This window comes from Corvus hawaiiensis, chromosome 27 (assembly GCF_020740725.1).
Source record: "Corvus hawaiiensis isolate bCorHaw1 chromosome 27, bCorHaw1.pri.cur, whole genome shotgun sequence".
Lineage (NCBI taxonomy): Eukaryota > Metazoa > Chordata > Aves > Passeriformes > Corvidae > Corvus > Corvus hawaiiensis.
This window is the reverse complement of record NC_063239.1, coordinates 3,726,488-3,744,300: the sequence shown is the minus strand read 5'-3', so window position 1 is coordinate 3,744,300 and position 17,813 is coordinate 3,726,488. Positions and strand designations below refer to the sequence as shown.

At 53.4% G+C, this 17,813-nt stretch overlaps 1 pseudogene; it reads left to right on the top strand.

Annotated features, from left to right (window-relative positions):
• Nucleotides 1–9,549: 9,549 nt before the first annotated feature.
• LOC125317607 lies at nucleotides 9,550–10,578 on the top strand (annotated as a pseudogene).
• The last annotated feature ends 7,235 nt before the right edge of the window (nucleotides 10,579–17,813 follow it).

Below are 17,813 nucleotides of genomic sequence, written 5' to 3'. Positions count from 1 at the left end.
GCAGAGTTGTACTCACCTCAGAGGCTGTTGAGGAAGATCCCTGTTGAGAAGACATGTGAGAAGGGAACTGCTGGCTCACTCCAAGCTCCTGGACCACCTGGAAGAATACAGGGATGAGCACACTCACGTTTGCATGGCTGTCCCTGAGGCAGTTGGTCCTAAATGTTTTCCCAGCCTTCCTCAGCTTGGAATTCCAGCTTAGCTCTTCCTCCCCTCCTTAGGAATCCTTTCAGCCCCAGAGTTGGAAAATGAAACAACCTGCAGGAACTGTCTTACCTGATTAGAACACCAGAAGGGAAGTTGTTCAGAGCCCCATCCAGCCTGACCTTGAATATTTCCAGGGCGACCCCTGTTTGCTGTGGGCAACCTGTGCCAGGGCCTCTCCACCCTCCTCACCATTCCTCCTCCAGGGAGGAATTTCTTCTCACTATCCAACTGAACCCTGCCCTTTGTCAGTTGGAAGCCATTCCCCCTTGTGCTGTCCCTGCAGGTCCTTGCAAAGTCCCTCCCGGGCTCTTCCCGAGTCCCTTCAGGTGCTGGAAGGAGCTCTAAGGTCTCTCCCAAGCCTTCTTCAGGCAGAGTGGTCCCAGCTGTCCCAGCCTTTCCCATAGCAGAAGTGCTCCAGCCCCCTGAGCACCCTCTGATCCTTCCTGTGGGCTCCTCTGGGCCGCAAGGAATCATCTGGGAGGGGACTGGGAGAAACCCATTGCAGCCTCTGGCAGGTGCTGAGGCTGGCTGTAAACTGGGGTGCTGGCAATGCAGTGAAAAGCTGCTCCCTCGTTAGTGGCCGTGGTGATGGGAGGAGGAGATGTGGGTGTGCCCTGGCATGGCCAGGAGTCCCCGTCCCCTGCCAGGCCTGTCCCCAGGCCAGCACCAAAGCTGCCGCCAGCTCTGGAACAGCCCCCCGGGAATGCCCTGTTGTTCCCAAAGGGAACTGTTCCCCATGGGACAGCCCTGGCCCACGCAGAGCCCCTCTGGGCCTGGCCCAGGGAGAGCTGCCCCTTCCCCACTCACCTGCTGGGGCTCCATCAGCCGTTCTGGCAGTTGCTGGGCTCCAGTTCCACATCCAGGGCGGTTGGAGAGTCCCCGCCCCAGCCCAACTGCTCCCTGCCCCAGCACCTGCCCCCCCAGCCCTTCCCCAGCCCCCCAGGCCCCACGGCCTGGCCACCCCAAACACGATGGGGCACATGGGGCACCGCTCCTGCTCCGCAGCTGCTGCTCGGCAAGGGGGGAACGGCTCCAGGCCCAGGTCCACTGAGGGCAGTCAGGAGCTCCCAAATCAATCCCTCCTTCCCCTCCTGGGCTTCACCTGCAGCTGGGCAGGGGCTGACACTGCGCTGGGCTTGTGCTTGTGCTTGTGCTTAAAATGATCCCAAAGACCATTTTCCTGTGGGGGAGCAGCTGTCACTGTGCAATTGGTGGCTGAAAGGGATGTGACCCAGGTGCGGACATGTCTCTGTCACTTCAGACAGCGTGTCTCTGGTTTTCAGAGCCGCTGAACACAACTCTGCTGAAGTTAAACACAGGCTTTGCTGTCAATCACTTTGAAAACCAAACTCAGAATTTGTAACAGCTCTCCTCTTGTCTCCGCCTGCTGTTGTCCATAATTAGATTGAAGATTTTTTTAGATTTTCGTGTGAAAGGGCGTTTCAATGTGTTCTTCCTGCAAGTATTGCAGGCAAGTGACCAATTTTACCTGTGCCTTACTTTCAAGCCTGGGAGTATCTGCCTTTCATTAAAGTCATTTTTAAATGCACCTCAAAGCTTAAATAACTCAAAGCATCTTTCTTCCCAGCAAGAATATAATAGGTCTTTGGTTCAATCTGCCTTAGAAAAAATTGAGGATGACCATGAAAAGTATCTTAGAAAATATGAATTTTTTTGTTCCTAATCTGAATGTCCAACTGGACAAACCCTCCTGTGGTTTGGTGCAGAAATGCAAGTCAGATTTCTTTTGTACCTCTGAACTTGCAGGATAATTTGATTGCTTTTTTCAGCAGCCTAATGACAGTAAAAAAAAAATGAGGTTTGTCTTTTTGGTATGGTGGGAGTCTTTTATTATTTATTTATTTTTATTTTTCAAGACTCTCAAATCTTACACTTTATTAATAGTGGCTACAGTAAAATTAAAATAAGACCTTCATTGCAATGGAGAAGTTACAAATTTTGCAGCTGCTTGCCCTGCCCTGTTCTATGTCATTGCTGTGTGTGAAGCCTCTGGGCTTCTGCTTCTGGGGTTCCCTCTTTCACTGGTTTTGGAAATTTGATGGCAGTGCTCACATTTTAGAAAGAAGACTTCATTCCAATTAAATTTATTGCCTGAGCTCTTCCAGTCCAGGTGCTTGAAGCTTGTTTTCTAATGTTGTTGGTTTTCTCAGCTTCTGTTAGTATTTGTGATTTTATAACAAAATGTTCTTGGATGTCATTTTGCAAGATTCTGTAATCAGCTTGCTCTTTTGCTCTTGGATTTCTTAATGCTGGCTCAGAACTGAACGCAGCATTTTGGGAGGGAACCCATCAGTCTGAGATAGGATTCTCTCAGCAGCAGCTGTTTTGCACATCTGAACTAAGGTAACAGGAAGCCACGAACTGAATATCCCGCCCATTGCAGAACCCCCAGTGCTCAGTGTGGAGCCAGCTGGTGACATCTCTGCCGTCCCCAGGCCCCGCTGTCTCTGTATCCCTGTGGCTAGTGGGCAGCGGGAGCTGGTGCGATGGGCACGTGGAGATCCTGCAGTGCTGGACATGGGGCAGAGTCCTGGACGAGCAGGGGGACGTGCAGGGCCAGCGTGGTGTGCCGGCAGCTGCGGGACGGCGAGGCAGAGACAGCCGACACTCCCCGAAACCTCAGCGGGACCGGGAGCCGTGGGGCTGTGAGGGGGCCCTGGGCAGGGCACCAGGCCGACCTGGCCCTGTGCAGCACCTCCCTGCCCGAGCGGGCACCGTCTGCAGAGGTCGTGGAGGATGTGGGACTCATTTATTGTGTTTTACTGTTTATCGTGTTTCACCTCCGGAGTTTGGTGGGGCTTTTGGTTTGTAGTTATTTGTTTACTTATTTTATTGCTGGTGGGTTTAGTTTGGAGTTTTGGGAGGGGTAGAGGGGAGGTGGTTCTTTTGTTATTATTTTTAATTAATATCTTTGCAGGTTTTTAATTAGCAGAAACCCTTCCCTGCCTGTTTGCAGCCAGATCTAGGGTGAAAGGAGGTGGAAGTTGGTGCAAAGGAGCTGTGACCTCACTACAGAATTCAGAAGTCTCATGTGACAGAAAGTGAGGCAGGTCCCAGGTAGCCACTGAGAGAAAGGGCTGGGGGCTGGAGGTGATGGGCACAGCTGTCCATCCTGTGTTGGGCCACGAGGAACTGTTTCTCCATTGGTCACGATCTCCTTAGGAAACCCTGGATCAAGGTCAGCTGCACAGTGCTGCTATCATGTCTTCAAAGGGGTCATTGGAATCTTTCTCTCTAATCCTCCAATGTCTAATTAGCTGTATAATCCTTGAGGACTTGACAAAGGGGGTGGGTGGGAAGGCAACGACTCATTAGGCCTTTCTTCATTTTAATGAGCCCTGCAGTGTATTTGGTGTTCTGAGTCCAGGATCCTCAGGTCCTGAGATGAGATAGCAGCAGTCCCTCAAGAAATCCAAGTCAGAAGAGAAACCCAAAGTGTCTTGGAGCATTCAGAGTTGCCACTGAAAGCCCTTTCTGATGGAGCCTCCCAAGGGCCTCGTTCGAGCCAGTCACTGGAGGCTGTGATTGCAGGCAGGCAGAGGCACTGGGCAGGTGGCTCTGGTGCTGAGCAAAGCCTTTGTTTGATGGAGCAGAAGGGCCAAGGCCTGAATCCCGGCCTCTGGGACGGGAGATCCTGTCCCTCTCTGAGCCCAGGGCTCTCCCTGGAGGCAGCCTGGGCTGTGAAGGGCAGTGCCCAGGGAAGGACAGCAGTGTAACGGTGCCCAGCGTCCCCAGGGCTGCCTGGACACAGCCCCCGTGCCACGAGGACAACTTGTCTCCTCACAGACCTCACTGGTGCAGACAACTGCCATGGCCAAGGGCACCAAGAGCTCAGGCCCTTGCAGGCAGCTTCAAAGCTCTTGGGGAAGGACCCTCTGGGAAGGCCAGGACGGGGAGTCCTCTTTCCTCATCAGCCTTGTCGCAATGACCGCCACTGACCACTGCCCAGGCTAGCTCCTGCGGTGTGCGACAGGAGTGGGGAGCAGCTGGAGGCTCTCGGCTTTAAAGCTGCTCCTCAGGAGCTCAGCTCTGCCCACGGGAGCTGAAGCTCCAGGCACAGTGGCTGTCAGCAGTCCCGACGAGGGAGAGGATAAAAAGTAGCAAGGAGGCTTGCCACACGGGATAATCCAAGTTTATTGCAGGCAACCCCCTGGAGACAAGCCTCCAGCAGCTCCAGGGAACCCCTTATAAAGGGAGGTGGTACAATGGGGATGGCTTAACTGGGGACCAATAGAAATCTCTAAGGGAGGGATGTGGACGAGGATAGACATTTCCTTGGGCCAATAGCCCCAAGGGGAGGAGGGGAAAGGGATCACATGCCCCAATGGGGCAGCGAGGTTTAGGGGATTTCCAAAGGGGGAGGTGTCTAGAGGGGTAGGGTCTCGGGGGATTGATGGGGACCATATAAGGGTAAATTGGGAGGTTTCACATGATGGACACTGGACCTTGGGGAACAACAGGAGGGGTTTGGGTGATTGATAGGGAAAGAGCTAGAACAAGGGGAGGAGAACAACCATGTAGGGAGCACCAGGGGAGAGGCTTGGGTCTGGGGGAAACCAACTGGAAATAGGAGTGGGGAAGGTAGGGATGAACCATTGGGGTACAGAAAACTTACATAAAACTACAATAAAGGTATCGCATCACCACAAGCCTCATCCTCTCTCAAGCACTCAGCCCAGTCCTGTTTGCTCTTTCACCACCACCCCAGGTTTGGATTCCTTTGCACCAGCTGCTGCCTTTCTGAGCCATGGTAATTCTGCCCAGGCCAGCAGTGCCATGAAATGAGTCTCTTCCTTCCATGAGCTCTGCTGGCCTGCTGCTCCTCACACTGTCATCCAAGAGATCCCACCATGAGGAAGAGATTTTTTACACAGAGGGTGGTGACAGCAAGGAACAGGCTGCCCAGGGAGGTGTTGGGTGCCTCATCCTTGGGAACATCCAGAGCCATGTTGGACAGGGCTTTGAGCTGCTTGCTTTGCTTGAAGATGTCCCTGCCCATGGCAGCTGGTTGGACTAGATGGCCTTTAAAGGCCCTTTCCAACCCGGCCCATCCTATGATTCCATCATTCCATGATCCCGTGAGCGACTGCGCTTCAGGATGAGCCATCCTCACCCATCCCTGGGCAGCTGGCACAAGGGACCTTGAGTGCAGAGGGACCTTGACATGCTCAGGGATTTGGCCAATGTAAACATCCTGATGATTTTCCCTAATCCCTCAACTCTTAAGCTGAGACTTCAGGAATGTAGTCAAAATGAAGAGGTTTCAACCTAAAGAGACAAATTCAACCACATGGGTTTTGGAGACCCAATTCTGCATTCATGCCAACGTATTTAGCTCCTCAGCCTGTCTTCAAGTAGATTCTGCAGAGTCTAGAGCCATGTGCATGGACAGGCACAGTCCCTCCCAGAGGAAGGGTGTATGACCATCTCCTAGGCTGACATGCACATAGGAGGCCACCAGCCCCAGTGCCCACTTGTGCCAGGCCTCCAGGATGGGTGCGACTCATTCAGCAGGACCCTCTATTCCTGCAACAGCTCCTTGGGCTTCCTCTACCCTTCCCAGCGGCTCCCAAAATGCTGGGAGCTTTGCTTTTGGCTTTATCCGTACATCCTGGGGCAAGGTTTGCTAAATTCCTGCTTTGCAACTTGCCCTGTTTCCATGTCCTGTTTGCTGCCTCTTTGTGCTGGAGTTCTGTCTGTTCAGCCAGCAGAGAAGGATGCTTATTTCACGGGAACGTGGAGAAATCCTTCTTGTCCTGGCAGGAAGCTTTCCTGCAAGGCCTGTAAGATCTCCTGAGCTCCTTCAGCCTTCAGAGCTGCCTTTACCATGGCACCTCTTGGATCAGTCTCCCAGTACATCGAATTCTTCTCCTCTGGAGTGCCCTGGCCCACGCCCTGCTGCTGCCCTTGCTCCCTGCCCTTTGGCATGTGAGACGCCCCGATTTCATTGTCATGTCAGCCAAGGTGGACACTGCTGACCCCATTCCTGAGCAGCTTCTCCTGTTGGTCAGCTCCAAGTCCCAGTGAGTATCACCTTTTTTAGCCCACCTGGCAGCCCATCCAAGGAGCTGTCCAAAACTCCTTCAGGGCTGTTGGCACCCCATTGCTTTGCCTGGCCAGGGAATGCCAGGACAATTCTAGTCCTCCATAGGAACCTGCTCCTTTTCCTGGAGATGTGGGACCACCTCTGGCATTTGTGCCTGACCTCTGACCAGCTCACTCCTGCCTTCTGTCTGCATCAATTGCAATTACGGGAGTTGAGAGAAGACACTCACACCCAGGTGTCTATTCCGTGCACACATGTACAGAGGCAAGAAGAAACTCACCTGCTGTGGCTTAGTGGAAGGTGTAGGATGGGAACTGGGTGTCCCTCAAATGCTGGGAACACAAACCCAGGATGAGATGCCTCCACTGGCCCGTCTGGATCCCTTCCCTCAGCAGGGGTAAAGGAGATCCCATCCTGGGGAGATCACTGCCTGGGTGTCCTGTGCAATAACAAGATGAAAAAGGATATTGAGTTGCAACTTCGCCTCTGAGAGGAGGAATGATGCCTCTGGAAATAAGTTAGTCTCCCCAGTGCAGGCAGTGAGACCTCAGTGCTCGCTTCAGGCCGTTTGACAGCAGGTTCCCCTGGAGCCCCAGGGACACCTGGCGGGAGCCTCGAAGGTGAGGGGAAAGTGCTGCCTGGGGCTGTTGCTGCGCTGCCGAGCTGGGCTGGGCTCGGGGCTGGAGGCAGCTCCTGGCAAGAGCAGCGCCGCAGAGAGACAGCTCTGCCCAGGAGCAGCTGCTCCGCACAGCCCAGCAGGGCTGGGGCACAGCCGGCAGGCACCCAGGGCACGGGAGGGAGGCACAGAGAGGGGAAGGGCAGGCTGGGCTGGGAGTACAGAGAAGAGCTCCCTTGGAGCCAAGGCTTTGCAGCCCCTGCCAGGGTCAGTGTCTGGCTGCAGGGCAGTGCAGCTGCCTGGAATGCTATCCCAGAGCTGGCACAGCCCCCAGCCTTCGGCTTCGCTGCTGCACTGCCAGAGGCACAGGGCGTGTGGGCTCCCTGGCGTGGGCACGGCTGCAGGCTGTGGAGCTTCGTGTGCTGCCAGCGGTGCCCAGGCAGGAGAGGGGGCTTCTGCTTTCAGGAGGTCTTCTCCCAGCTCTACATCACCCCCAGGACATTGCTGAGGGCACTTTGCAAGGGAAAGGTCAAGGGAGGGTTTACTATAAAGATAAGGAGCTTCCCTGAGTCTGTGATTTCAGTTTCATATTCTTGGGGAATTGGGGATGGAAAATACAAAAGGGGCTCTCCTTCTGGAACAAGTCACTGAGAGCCCTGAGCTGTAACTTTGAGTGACCAGTAGGTCTGATTGAAGCCTCTGAAAGTGCCTTCAGCCATTCCTCTGCTGATAGAAGCACAGGCATCACCTCTGCTGGGCCCATCAGGTTGCTGTGTCCTGCCCTTTCCCACCTGCAAACGGGAAGACGTGTCCAGCCAGCGCCCTGCCAACACGCAGGTTTCCGGAGGGCCACGGTGAGTGCAGGGATCTTGTGCTGGGTTCTCTGAACGCTGACAGGGGAAAAAAGCTTCCCTGGAGGAAAAACCCCAGGCAGCAGAGATCATGGAGTGAGGGGAAACTATAACCAGAAATGCTGTGTGGGGGAGACTTCAGAGAACTCTGTGTGACCCACTCCAATGCCGAGCCCTTCCTCTGAGCAAGCCCCCTTTGCCTCCTCCTCTTGCACCCAGCCAAGCCTCTGCCCTCAATACCGTGGGGCCAAGGCCAAGATCCCCCTCCTGGGCAGGCAGAGCTGCAGCAGAGCCATGGGGCAGCTCTGCAGCCCCGGGCCCAGTTCCTTCTGCAGAGCACGGGGCTGGGAGCAGCCGCCCAGCACCGGTGGTGGCACAGCTGGGTGAGGCTTTTGCTGCCCTCACTGCCCGGCTGCCCCTGCCCTGGCCTCTCTCAGCCACAACCTCTCTTTGTGTTTCCTTGCTCCTCCACTGTATCCCACAGCCGTAGGAAGGAGAGGAGAGAGATCCAGCAGGCAGGAATTGTGCAGCAAGATTGATTTATTTAATTATTTTACAAACTCTTTTATAGACTTTTCTTCAGAGTCTAATTGGACAAAGGATCAGCCACCCCTTGGGGGTGACTGGCTAAAATCCTAAAACATCCGTTGTCAAAATATTTTTCTACTGTACCATAAACAAGGCTTTTGCAAGGTCACAGGTGTTCATAGTTTATAGAACTCTGCTACTGTCTTCTGTGAGAGAGAAAAGTCTCTCACGGGCTTAGAAAATAGCAAGAAAAATTCTTGCTAGCAGCATTTTTGTAGCCACACAACCTCTCTTTGTGTTTCCTTGCTCCTCCACCTGTCTGTGGCTTTGCTGTTGTTACTGAGTTCTCGCTCCCATTCTCCTTGGGGTTGGGATTTTCAGCTGCACAGTCAACTCTGATTCTTTCCGTCCTTTTCTACAGCCATGTCCATGGCAACAAGCTTCCCAACTTTCTTCTACACTGTGGGGCTGTAGGCAATCATTCTGTTTGTTGTTTGGGAATGAGCAATTCTCCCTTACTGAGATGCAATCCTGTACATCCTTCTTGGGTGTCCTTCCAAGCTCTGAACTGCCCTGCAAGGTGCAAACCTGTCTCAAGTATCTTTGTGTTCTCTGAAAGGCTCACGAAGAAGCAGAGACGCTGTGATGGAGGAGGTGGTGGTGGGTTGGTGAATTGAGCCGGGTGTGTCCTTGGCTGGAAGTGGGGTGCTGAGACCTTGAGGAAGGGTGAGACATTTCCTGGTCTGCAGTGGACCTCTCTGCTCCCAGCAGTGTCTGGTGGCTTTTCAGTGTGACATGGGAGCATAATCGCACTCCATTTAAGAAAGGTGCAGCCGTGAGGCATCTGGGGATAGGACAGAGGGACAGAGCAGCTCTCACTGCATGCTGAGCCTCAGGCAATAATGCTCTTGTCTTGCAGGACTCACTTTGTTCTTTGCACTAGAAATGCTGAGTGTTTCTGACATGCAAGGACACTCAGGTAGAGGGGGAAGAACTGCAGAAAAATCCAAATTTCCCATCCATCCCCTTTGCTTAGCATTGGGATTGCAGGTGCTGACCAGCCCTTCTGTGCTAGGAGCAGTTGCAAGTGCAAATGTGAAGCCAGAGCACTGTCTGCTATTCCCCAAATTCCCCTGAAGTCAATGCTGCAGAGCTGGGCTGATTCCTCAGCAGCTGTGGGCAGAGGATCTGCTCCTCACAGGACACTCATCCAGCACCAAGCAGAGCTCCAGGCACAGAGCTGAAGGCAGCAGTCCTACGAAGGGAAAGTGGGTCTGAGTAGCAGGGGGATGGTCTCTGAGAAATGCCTCTCATTTTCCTCAGAGAAATCTCTGGAACTTGTCCCTGTTTTTTCTCCTTCCTACCAAGAGGGACAAAAAGTTCAACAGCAGCTCCATCAGACAGTTACTTGTCCTGGCATTGGCAGACACGCGGCAGCTGCAGCTCCTGCACTTCTGCCTCTTCCTGGGCATCTCCCTGGCTGCCCTCCTGGGCAACGGCCTCATCATCAGCGTCGGAGCCTGCGGCCAGCACCTGCACAGCCCCATGTTCTTCTTCCTGCTCAACCTGGCCCTCCCCGACCTGGGCTCCATCTGCACCACTGTCCCCAAGGCCATGCACAATTCCCTCTGGGGCACCAGGCACATCTCCTACTCAGCATGTGCTGCTCAGGTGTTTCTGTTTGTCTTCTTCATGGGAGTAGAGGTTTCCCTCCTCACCATCATGTGCTACGAGCGCTACGTGTCCATCTGCAAAGCCCTGCACTACGGGACCCTCCTGGGCAGCAGAGCTTGTGCCCACATGGCAGCAGCTGCCTGGGCCAGTGCCTTTCTCTACGCTCTCATGCACACGGCCAATACATTTTCCCTGCCCCTGGGCCAGGGCAATGCCCTGGGCCAGCTCTTCTGTGAAATCCCACACATCTTCAAGCTCTCCTGCTCACACTCACATTACCTGTGGGAAGTTTGGCTTATTGTGGTTAGTGCCTGTTTAGACTTTGGCTGTTTTGTGTTCACTGTGGTGTCCATGTGCAGATCTTCAGGGCTGTGCTGAGGGTCCCCTCTGAGCAGGAGCCTCTTCCATGTGCATCCCTCGTGTGGCCGTGGTCTCTCTGTTTGTCAGCACTACTGTGTCTGCCCATCTGAAGCTCCCCTGCATCTCCTCGCCATGCCTGGATCTGCTGGTGGCAGTTCTGTACTCAGTGGTGCTTCCAGCACTGAACCCCCTCATCTACAGCCTGAGGAACCAGGAGTCAAGGAGGCAATTAGGAAACTGATTTTAGGAACCTCTTCTGGTAGCTTTTAATCTCTTTTCACAAATGACTCTCATAGTAGGGCCCTGGAGACCTGAACCTCCGGGTTTGTTGGGTTTTTATTACTATTATCATTCACTGTATTGTTATTTGTGTTTATTATTTTCCTAAATGACTATTTAGATTTAGACTATTTAGATTTAGGATGAACCAGCTCTGCATCACCTGGAGCCTTTAGAGTGTGTCTAAAAGGGCCCAGAGCTGATGCTTTCATAGCATCTTGGGAATAAAGTGGGATCTCCCCAGTGCACTGACTGAAGGTTTGGCTCTTCTTCCAAGCTCATGTCAATTTAAGCCAAGAGAATTTCCCCACCTCAAGGCTCTGTAGCTCCATGGATTTTGGAGAGGGAAAGTGCTCACATCAGTAGCTGCTAAAGCCCAAGAATTTGATTTGGACAAACCCACTGTTGTATGGTGACAGTGGAGATGGTGACAGGTCACTGAGGAACATACCCAAGACTGTCCCCCATGGCACAGGGCACAGAATGTTCTCCAGGACAAGAAACTGGAGCTGCCTGGACAGCCCAGAGTATCTGCAGGCCTGTGTGAGCCTGGGCTGGGCAGTGACTGGAGCCCCACCAAGGCACAGATCAGCCAAGGTATTGACCCCCAGAGGGAAAGCACTAAATCCCTGCATCTGCAAGGAAACACAGATGGACACAGCAAACCATACCCAGAGCAGCTCCAACAGGGAAAGGAACCTTGACAGCCACCGCACACCTGCAGATCACCCCCCACAAACCCAGGAGCAACACTAATGGCCCCCTCCTGTTCCCTCTGCGGCTGCTCTGGTGTGCAGGTCACAAGTGCTGCAGGTGTCTCCTGCAGCACAGACCCGCGGGCACACACACACGGGCTCTGTCCAGTCTGGGACAGGCATTTGGGGCTGCCCAGGTGCCCTGCCCAGACTTGGGGCTGTTGCCGTGAGTGGCTGTGCTGGAAGGGGCTGCTTCAGGCTGGTTCCAGCTGGGTCTGGGCATGGGAGTCTTCATGGCAATGGCCTGCGCTGGCTGATGTGGGGCCTCAGGGTGCGCAGGGAGCACTGTGACACTGCGGGGCCCCATGGAACCAAGGGGACATTGTGACCTCTGGGCCCTGCCCTGCCCCTGGGGTGTTTCAGGAGCCCCGGGGCACCCAGGGCAGCAGAGCAGAGCCCCTGGCTCAGGAGGCAGCAGCTCCCCAGGCAGGCGGGTGAGGGGCGTGCTAGCCAGGTAACAAGAAGCCCAGAGGTCTGGCTGCATCCTCTGTGTCCGCAGCTCCAAGGAAGAGAGGGAGCTCCTCACCCAAAGGAGCTTGTCCTGGGCAAGCTGTCGCGGTGCAACAGCAGAGGCAGAGAAGGAAGGAGGGGACTCTTCGTATAGGTTCCGCGTGCAGGTTTATTCACAGGTGAAGGGACTAGGGACGAAGAGCCGATTTTTGAAGAGGGTCCAGGGATTTTATACTCGGGGAAGGTGTACTAGTTTGAAAAGAAACTAGTGGGAGACACCAAGTCAGAATAACAATTTAATGGGGAAATTAAAGAAAAGGAAAAAAACCGAACAAAAATAAAGGCAGAAAACACTGGGTTAAACTGACAGAGTCAGAATACAACCAGACACCCTGTCAATCAGGGTGGTGGTAGCAGTGTGGTAGAATGGTGGCTGCAGTCCTCCTGAAGTGGTGATCCTGTAGAAAAAAGGGGCTGCTCTTCCTCAGAAGGTCACGTGGTGGCTGTGTAGCTCCTGTCCACTGGAAATCCAGTGGAAGGGTTGTCTCTGGTGTTCAGAATCTCAGCTTATATCCACGATGGGATGCTTGGTTCTTCCTTCTGGGTGGAGCATCTCACAATGGGGTAATGAGTCATGAGGCCAAGTGTTGATTAGGCTCATTAACAGAAGATAGCCCGGAGGGAGTTATCTCTGAGTCATGCGGCAGGACAATGATGGGCCATTAACAGAAAGATAGTCTGGGGGCAGGAGACAAGGAAACACTGCCCCACCTGATTTCAACAGCTCACGAGGATGGTAATAGAAAACCCTGCAACCCAGGACAGCAGGAAAGGCGGGGATAAGGGATACCGCCAATAGGGTACGGCTAAGGAGGCAGGATTAACAATGAAGTAGGCAATGGGAAGAACTCAGAGGAGGGACTACAGGGGACAGCCAATGGGGTATCGAGTAACACAGAAACTTCTAGAGCTGATACATATTTACCTAAGGGAAATTAATATTTACAGACTTATACATAAAACAGGGAGGGGAGAACAAGAACCAACCAATTTAGAACATGTAAATAACCGCACCAAGGGGTGATGGCATCTCACCCTAACCAGATAGTCTTTATACATTGGTGCCTGACCACCAAACAGTGGGTTCTAGTGTTTCATCTGGGGTTGGGGTGGCTGCAGCCACTTGCACTGCCACAGGCGGGTGGCAGGAGGTGCCCATGGAGAAGAGGAAGGCCAAGGCCCAGCGCCCCAAGGGCAGCACCAGCTGAGGGCCGGGCAGGGAGGGAGAGGCCGGTGCTGGGACTGCGCCAGGGCTGCCCAGCAGTGTGCCAAGGCCGTGCCTCCATCCCACACCTCCTGCTCTTGGTCAGCCTGCAGCAGCAGCAGCCTCGGGGCAACCAGGGCCAGGCCTTGTCCTTCCAGCAGCAGTGGGAGCCATCGTGGCCTGGCCCGGGGGCCCTGGCGGGGACAAGGGCCGCAGTGGGGCAGCTGCTGTCCTGGCCGGCCCTTGCAGCCGGGCAGCCTGGCCAGCGCCACAGCCCCAGCCAGCCCTGCCCGGCGCTCGGCAGCAGCAGGGGCACTGCCCAGCCCTGCACCCGCCCCGCACCAGGAGGCCAAGGCGGCCTCTGTGTCCAGCAGCAGCCCGCACACAGAGCCTGCAGCCAGAGGCACATTCAGCTGCTCCTCAGCGTGCCCAGCGGGGCACACGGACGCAGCCCCGGCACAAGAGGAGGCACATTCAGCTGCTCCTCAGCGTGCCCACCGGCGCACACGGACGCAGCCCCGGCACAAGAGGAGGCACATTCAGCTGCTCCTCAGCAGCACAGCGCGGCTGCCCCTGGACTCCTCCAGGCCTGCACAGCTCCCTCTTTCCTGGCACAAAAGCCCTTCAGGCTGATACCCAGGATTTCAGTTCCTTAGTCCTCCTTGTGGCAAATGACTCCAAGAGATGCCTGGGAAGTCTCAGGGAGATTCTGGAAGATGCAGGTTCACTGCAAAAGTAAAGATGTATCAATGTCAGCTTCCCTGGAACAATCTGGGGCTGCCAGACAGGATTTTTTGTTCTGAACTTGGAGGTCAGGATTCTCAGAGGTGTCTGGGAACAATGTCAGGTAGATCCGGAAGATCCCGGAACCATGAAAAATCAGCTCTGGTACTTGCCTTGGAGGAGTCTAAGGGTTCTACCCAGGATTTCAAGTGCCTAAACCAGAGATGAAAAGACCCTGGCAGATGCCAGGAGGAGTCTCCAGTGGATCCCGGTCTAGAGAAAACTTCCAAATGAGCAAAAACATCTTGGGAATCTTCCCTGGAGAAATCTGGTGCTGCTTCCTGGAGCTTCTTCAAGGAGATGTGAAGACTCTGGGACCTACCTGGGAGAAGTCTTGGGTGGATTTCTCCAAAGGAGAAAAAACATATTGGAAACCTTCCCTGGAAGATTGTGGGCCCGTGGTTATAAACTCAGGTCTCAAAATTAAAGATCGAAAGACTCCAAGAGAATCCTGGGAGGAATGTCAGGTGAACCCAGAAGGATGTAGTTTCTTGCAAGGGGGAAGAAAGCACCTGAGGCAGCTCTGCTGGGGCTTCTGCCTGGGATCTCAGCTCCTTAGAATGGATATGAAAAAACTCCAGGAGGTGCCTGGGGGGGGACTCACATGGATCCTGGAAGATTCAGGATGCACAAGAAAAGAAAAATCACCTTGGGTAATTCCCTTGGGTGAATCTGGAGCTGCTCTTGGGATCTCAGCTCCCTTGAGGAGAAGGGAATACGCTCCAGTGAATCAGGGGGATGGGAAGCAGGAGAATTAGTTTGTCAGGAACAATGCATCCAGCTTGGCCAGCATACCAGGGCAGGAAGAAAAGATAAGAGACCTCTGATAAAACCAGGGGGAGTCTCCGACAGATATCCTGTGAACTAGCTCAAACCAGTCTCAAAGGCCAGGGGTACAAAAGAGCATGCGCGGGGGAGAAAGGTGAAAAGTTCAGGACGAGGAAGACCTTCGGCCTTCATCAAAAAGACCCTCGGAGACCCCTACCAAAAAACACCAAACAACACTGCGCAAGCGCAACGCGGATGTAAATGACTTTTGGGTTCATTATAATACGAAGCGAGGCTGGGCGGGGCTAGGTGATGAATATGTATAGGCGTGTTGGGAAACTTAATGAATATGGAACTTGTAACCGGATAAATACCGAGCCGAATGCAGCTGTCGGCACACATGATTTTGGAGGAGCGATCCCCCGTGCGTCCCAGCGCTGGAAATAAACATACCTACTTTACTACTTCTTTAGTAGTGGAGTTCTGTCCGCTCTTCATTTGGCGAGCAGCCAGGAGAAACTCTGTCCGGCTGCAGGATCGGCTGAGGAGCGGACGTCCTAGGCGCGCCCCAGGGCTTTCCTGGAGGATCTCCACCCCTTGGCTCGCTCACTGCGGCTGACAGACAACGACCTGGAACTGCGGATAAACGGTATGTTTTGCATTTAGGTTGCCTATAAGTCGTACGCGTGGCCAGGGCTGCTGGTAAGCCGCGAGGAGACGTCCCGCGTTCAGCGCAGTCCCTGTGAGGGTCAAGGTGGGACTTGCAAGCAACCGGCTACCGGAGCCGGCAAGGGGGAATCGCCGACCGATAGGGCGGCCGCTAGTGATCCTGGGAGCGGATCGGGTGATTCCAGAGGGGTCCCACCGGAACTTGTTACCGTGTCGAAAAATATAAGCGGGACCCTGAAACTACTACAAGCGAGAGTTGCGAACATTTTTGCTACTAGTAGCTGGTTTGAATGTTGTTGTGTTGCTTATATGTCTGTGTGGATATTGGTTGTTGTCGGACTGCTTTTATGTGTGTAGATGTGTATTAGGTCGCCTATTCGTTTGTAAAACAGGAGCGTGCGTGTTGCCGTGTGTCGTTTGAGAGTGTGATATTGAGACATTTGTTTGGGGGGGAGTGCTTGCTTGTTGAATTTGGAATCGTGGCTGGGAGAACCTCTGCAGAAAGATTAGTGGCAGAGAATTTAGAGTTTGAAAGAGTACGTGGAATAACTAGTTCTTGTGGATGTATCAGAACCTTTTATTCAATGGGAGGATGGCAGGTTGCATGGGTATTAATACAGTGTAAAGTTTGTACGAGGAAGTGATACTGCTCTTCTGCCAGACGGCAGAGCCTGTGTTCTCAGTGCTATTAGAGGTACTCTGAAGCTGATTTTGAGCCTGAGATTTTAAGGATTGTGTGTGGGAAGTCGCATTTGGTACCTGAGATTTGGGAGGTTTGGGAAGAAAATTGGGAAAGAACTGTGAGAGAGTGTGAGAAAAAAAAAAAATAAATTTTTTTTGGGTGGAATCGAGATAAAACTAGGGGACAGAGGTAGAAACAGCAGCAGCAAAGCAGGCTTGGCAGAAGGCACAAGAGAACTTATAAAGAGTGACCTATACACTATACAGGTGGCCCGAAGGGGGTGGCACAGTATTTGAGTGAACTCCAACTCTGAATAGGATGGGAACCAGACAAAGTAAGGAAATCCCCAGAGCAAGCCCACTCGGCTGTATTCTGGCACATTGGAAGGAGATAGTAGGAGCTGGAGGCACAGAAAATAAAAGAACCCTTATAAAATACTGTACCCAGTGGTGGCCACTGTATAAATTAGGAAATGAAGCCAAATGGCCATCTAATGGAACTTGCTTCAATTAATGCTGTTTCTGAGGTGGGAAGGTAAATGGGAAGAAGTTTCCTACGCTGACGCATTTTTTTCTCTCCGAAAACACCCTGAATGGCAGAGAGATTGTGGAATCAAACCCCCCAGTGATCCTATGGTGTTAGCTCTGGAAAAAGAAAATAATAAGGGCCGAAGAAGAATTAAACGATGCTGCTTGTCATGCAGTATAGGTCAGAGATGTACAAGGTCAGACAAAGTCTATCAAGCAGCAGCCCAGGGACAAGATGATGATGGATTAACCAATTTGCTTAAGCCTCCCCTTAGGAGACAGGAAGAGGATGCGGACTCGGAAGGAGCACCAACGCCAACCTCCTCTCCCCCGGGCAGTCCTGTCTCGTCCCGAACCAGGAAACAGGTACTGATGGCACCCCTGAGAGAGGCAGTGGCACCTGATGGGGATACAATGTTAATTAGAATACCTTTCTCTACTGCTGACCTAGATGCATGGTATAACGTTGCCAAAAATTACCGAAGTGATCCGGCAGGCACTGCTGAGCGCTTGTGACTTATAATCAAACAGTATAATCCAGATTGGGCTGATATACAATTACTAGTGGGTGGACTAACAGAGACAGAAAGACAGTTAGTTTTGAAAACAGCTCGAGACCTGGCAGAGGACTATTACAAAACACAACAATTAGATGTAAAAGATTACTTCCCACTCCAGGAACCACACTGGAATCCAAATAGAACAGCTGAATTCAAGAAATTAAAAGGTTATCAAGAATGGATAGCAAAAGGGGTGGAAAGGGCTATTCCCAAGACCCTAAACTGGTCAGCTTTGTACGCAATAAGACAGGGTCCTTCCGAGTCACCATCCGAATTCCTGGATCGTCTGAGGGATGCAATGCGCCGTAACACATCGCTGGATCCTGAGACCGAGCTAGGGCTACAACAGCTGGTATCTTTGTTTCTAGGACAATCCACAGGAGATATCAGACGTAAATTGCAGAAACTTCAGGGGCCAGAAGGGAGGAACCTGAGCCTCAGCAGGGACCGCGCCCATGAGCTGGAGCCGCCGGTGGAGCATCAGCTGCTCGGGCGGTCTCTGGGGAGAAGCAGGGCTGTCCTCTGCTCCCACTGACAGCTCCGGCGGCTCTGGGAACCTGTGTGCCCGGGCAGCCCCAGCGGTGCCAGATGTGCCCCCGGGACAGGCGCTGCCGAGGGAGGGCGAGACGTGGGGCTGAGCCCTGAGCCCGAGAGGGGCTCTGGAGGAGGCAGGGGCAGCTCCGCTCCTCCCTGCAGGGTTTGTGCCCTGCTCGGAACCAGTTCCCATCCAGTGGGGGAAAACACCGCCCCTGGGGCACGCAGGAGAACAAAGG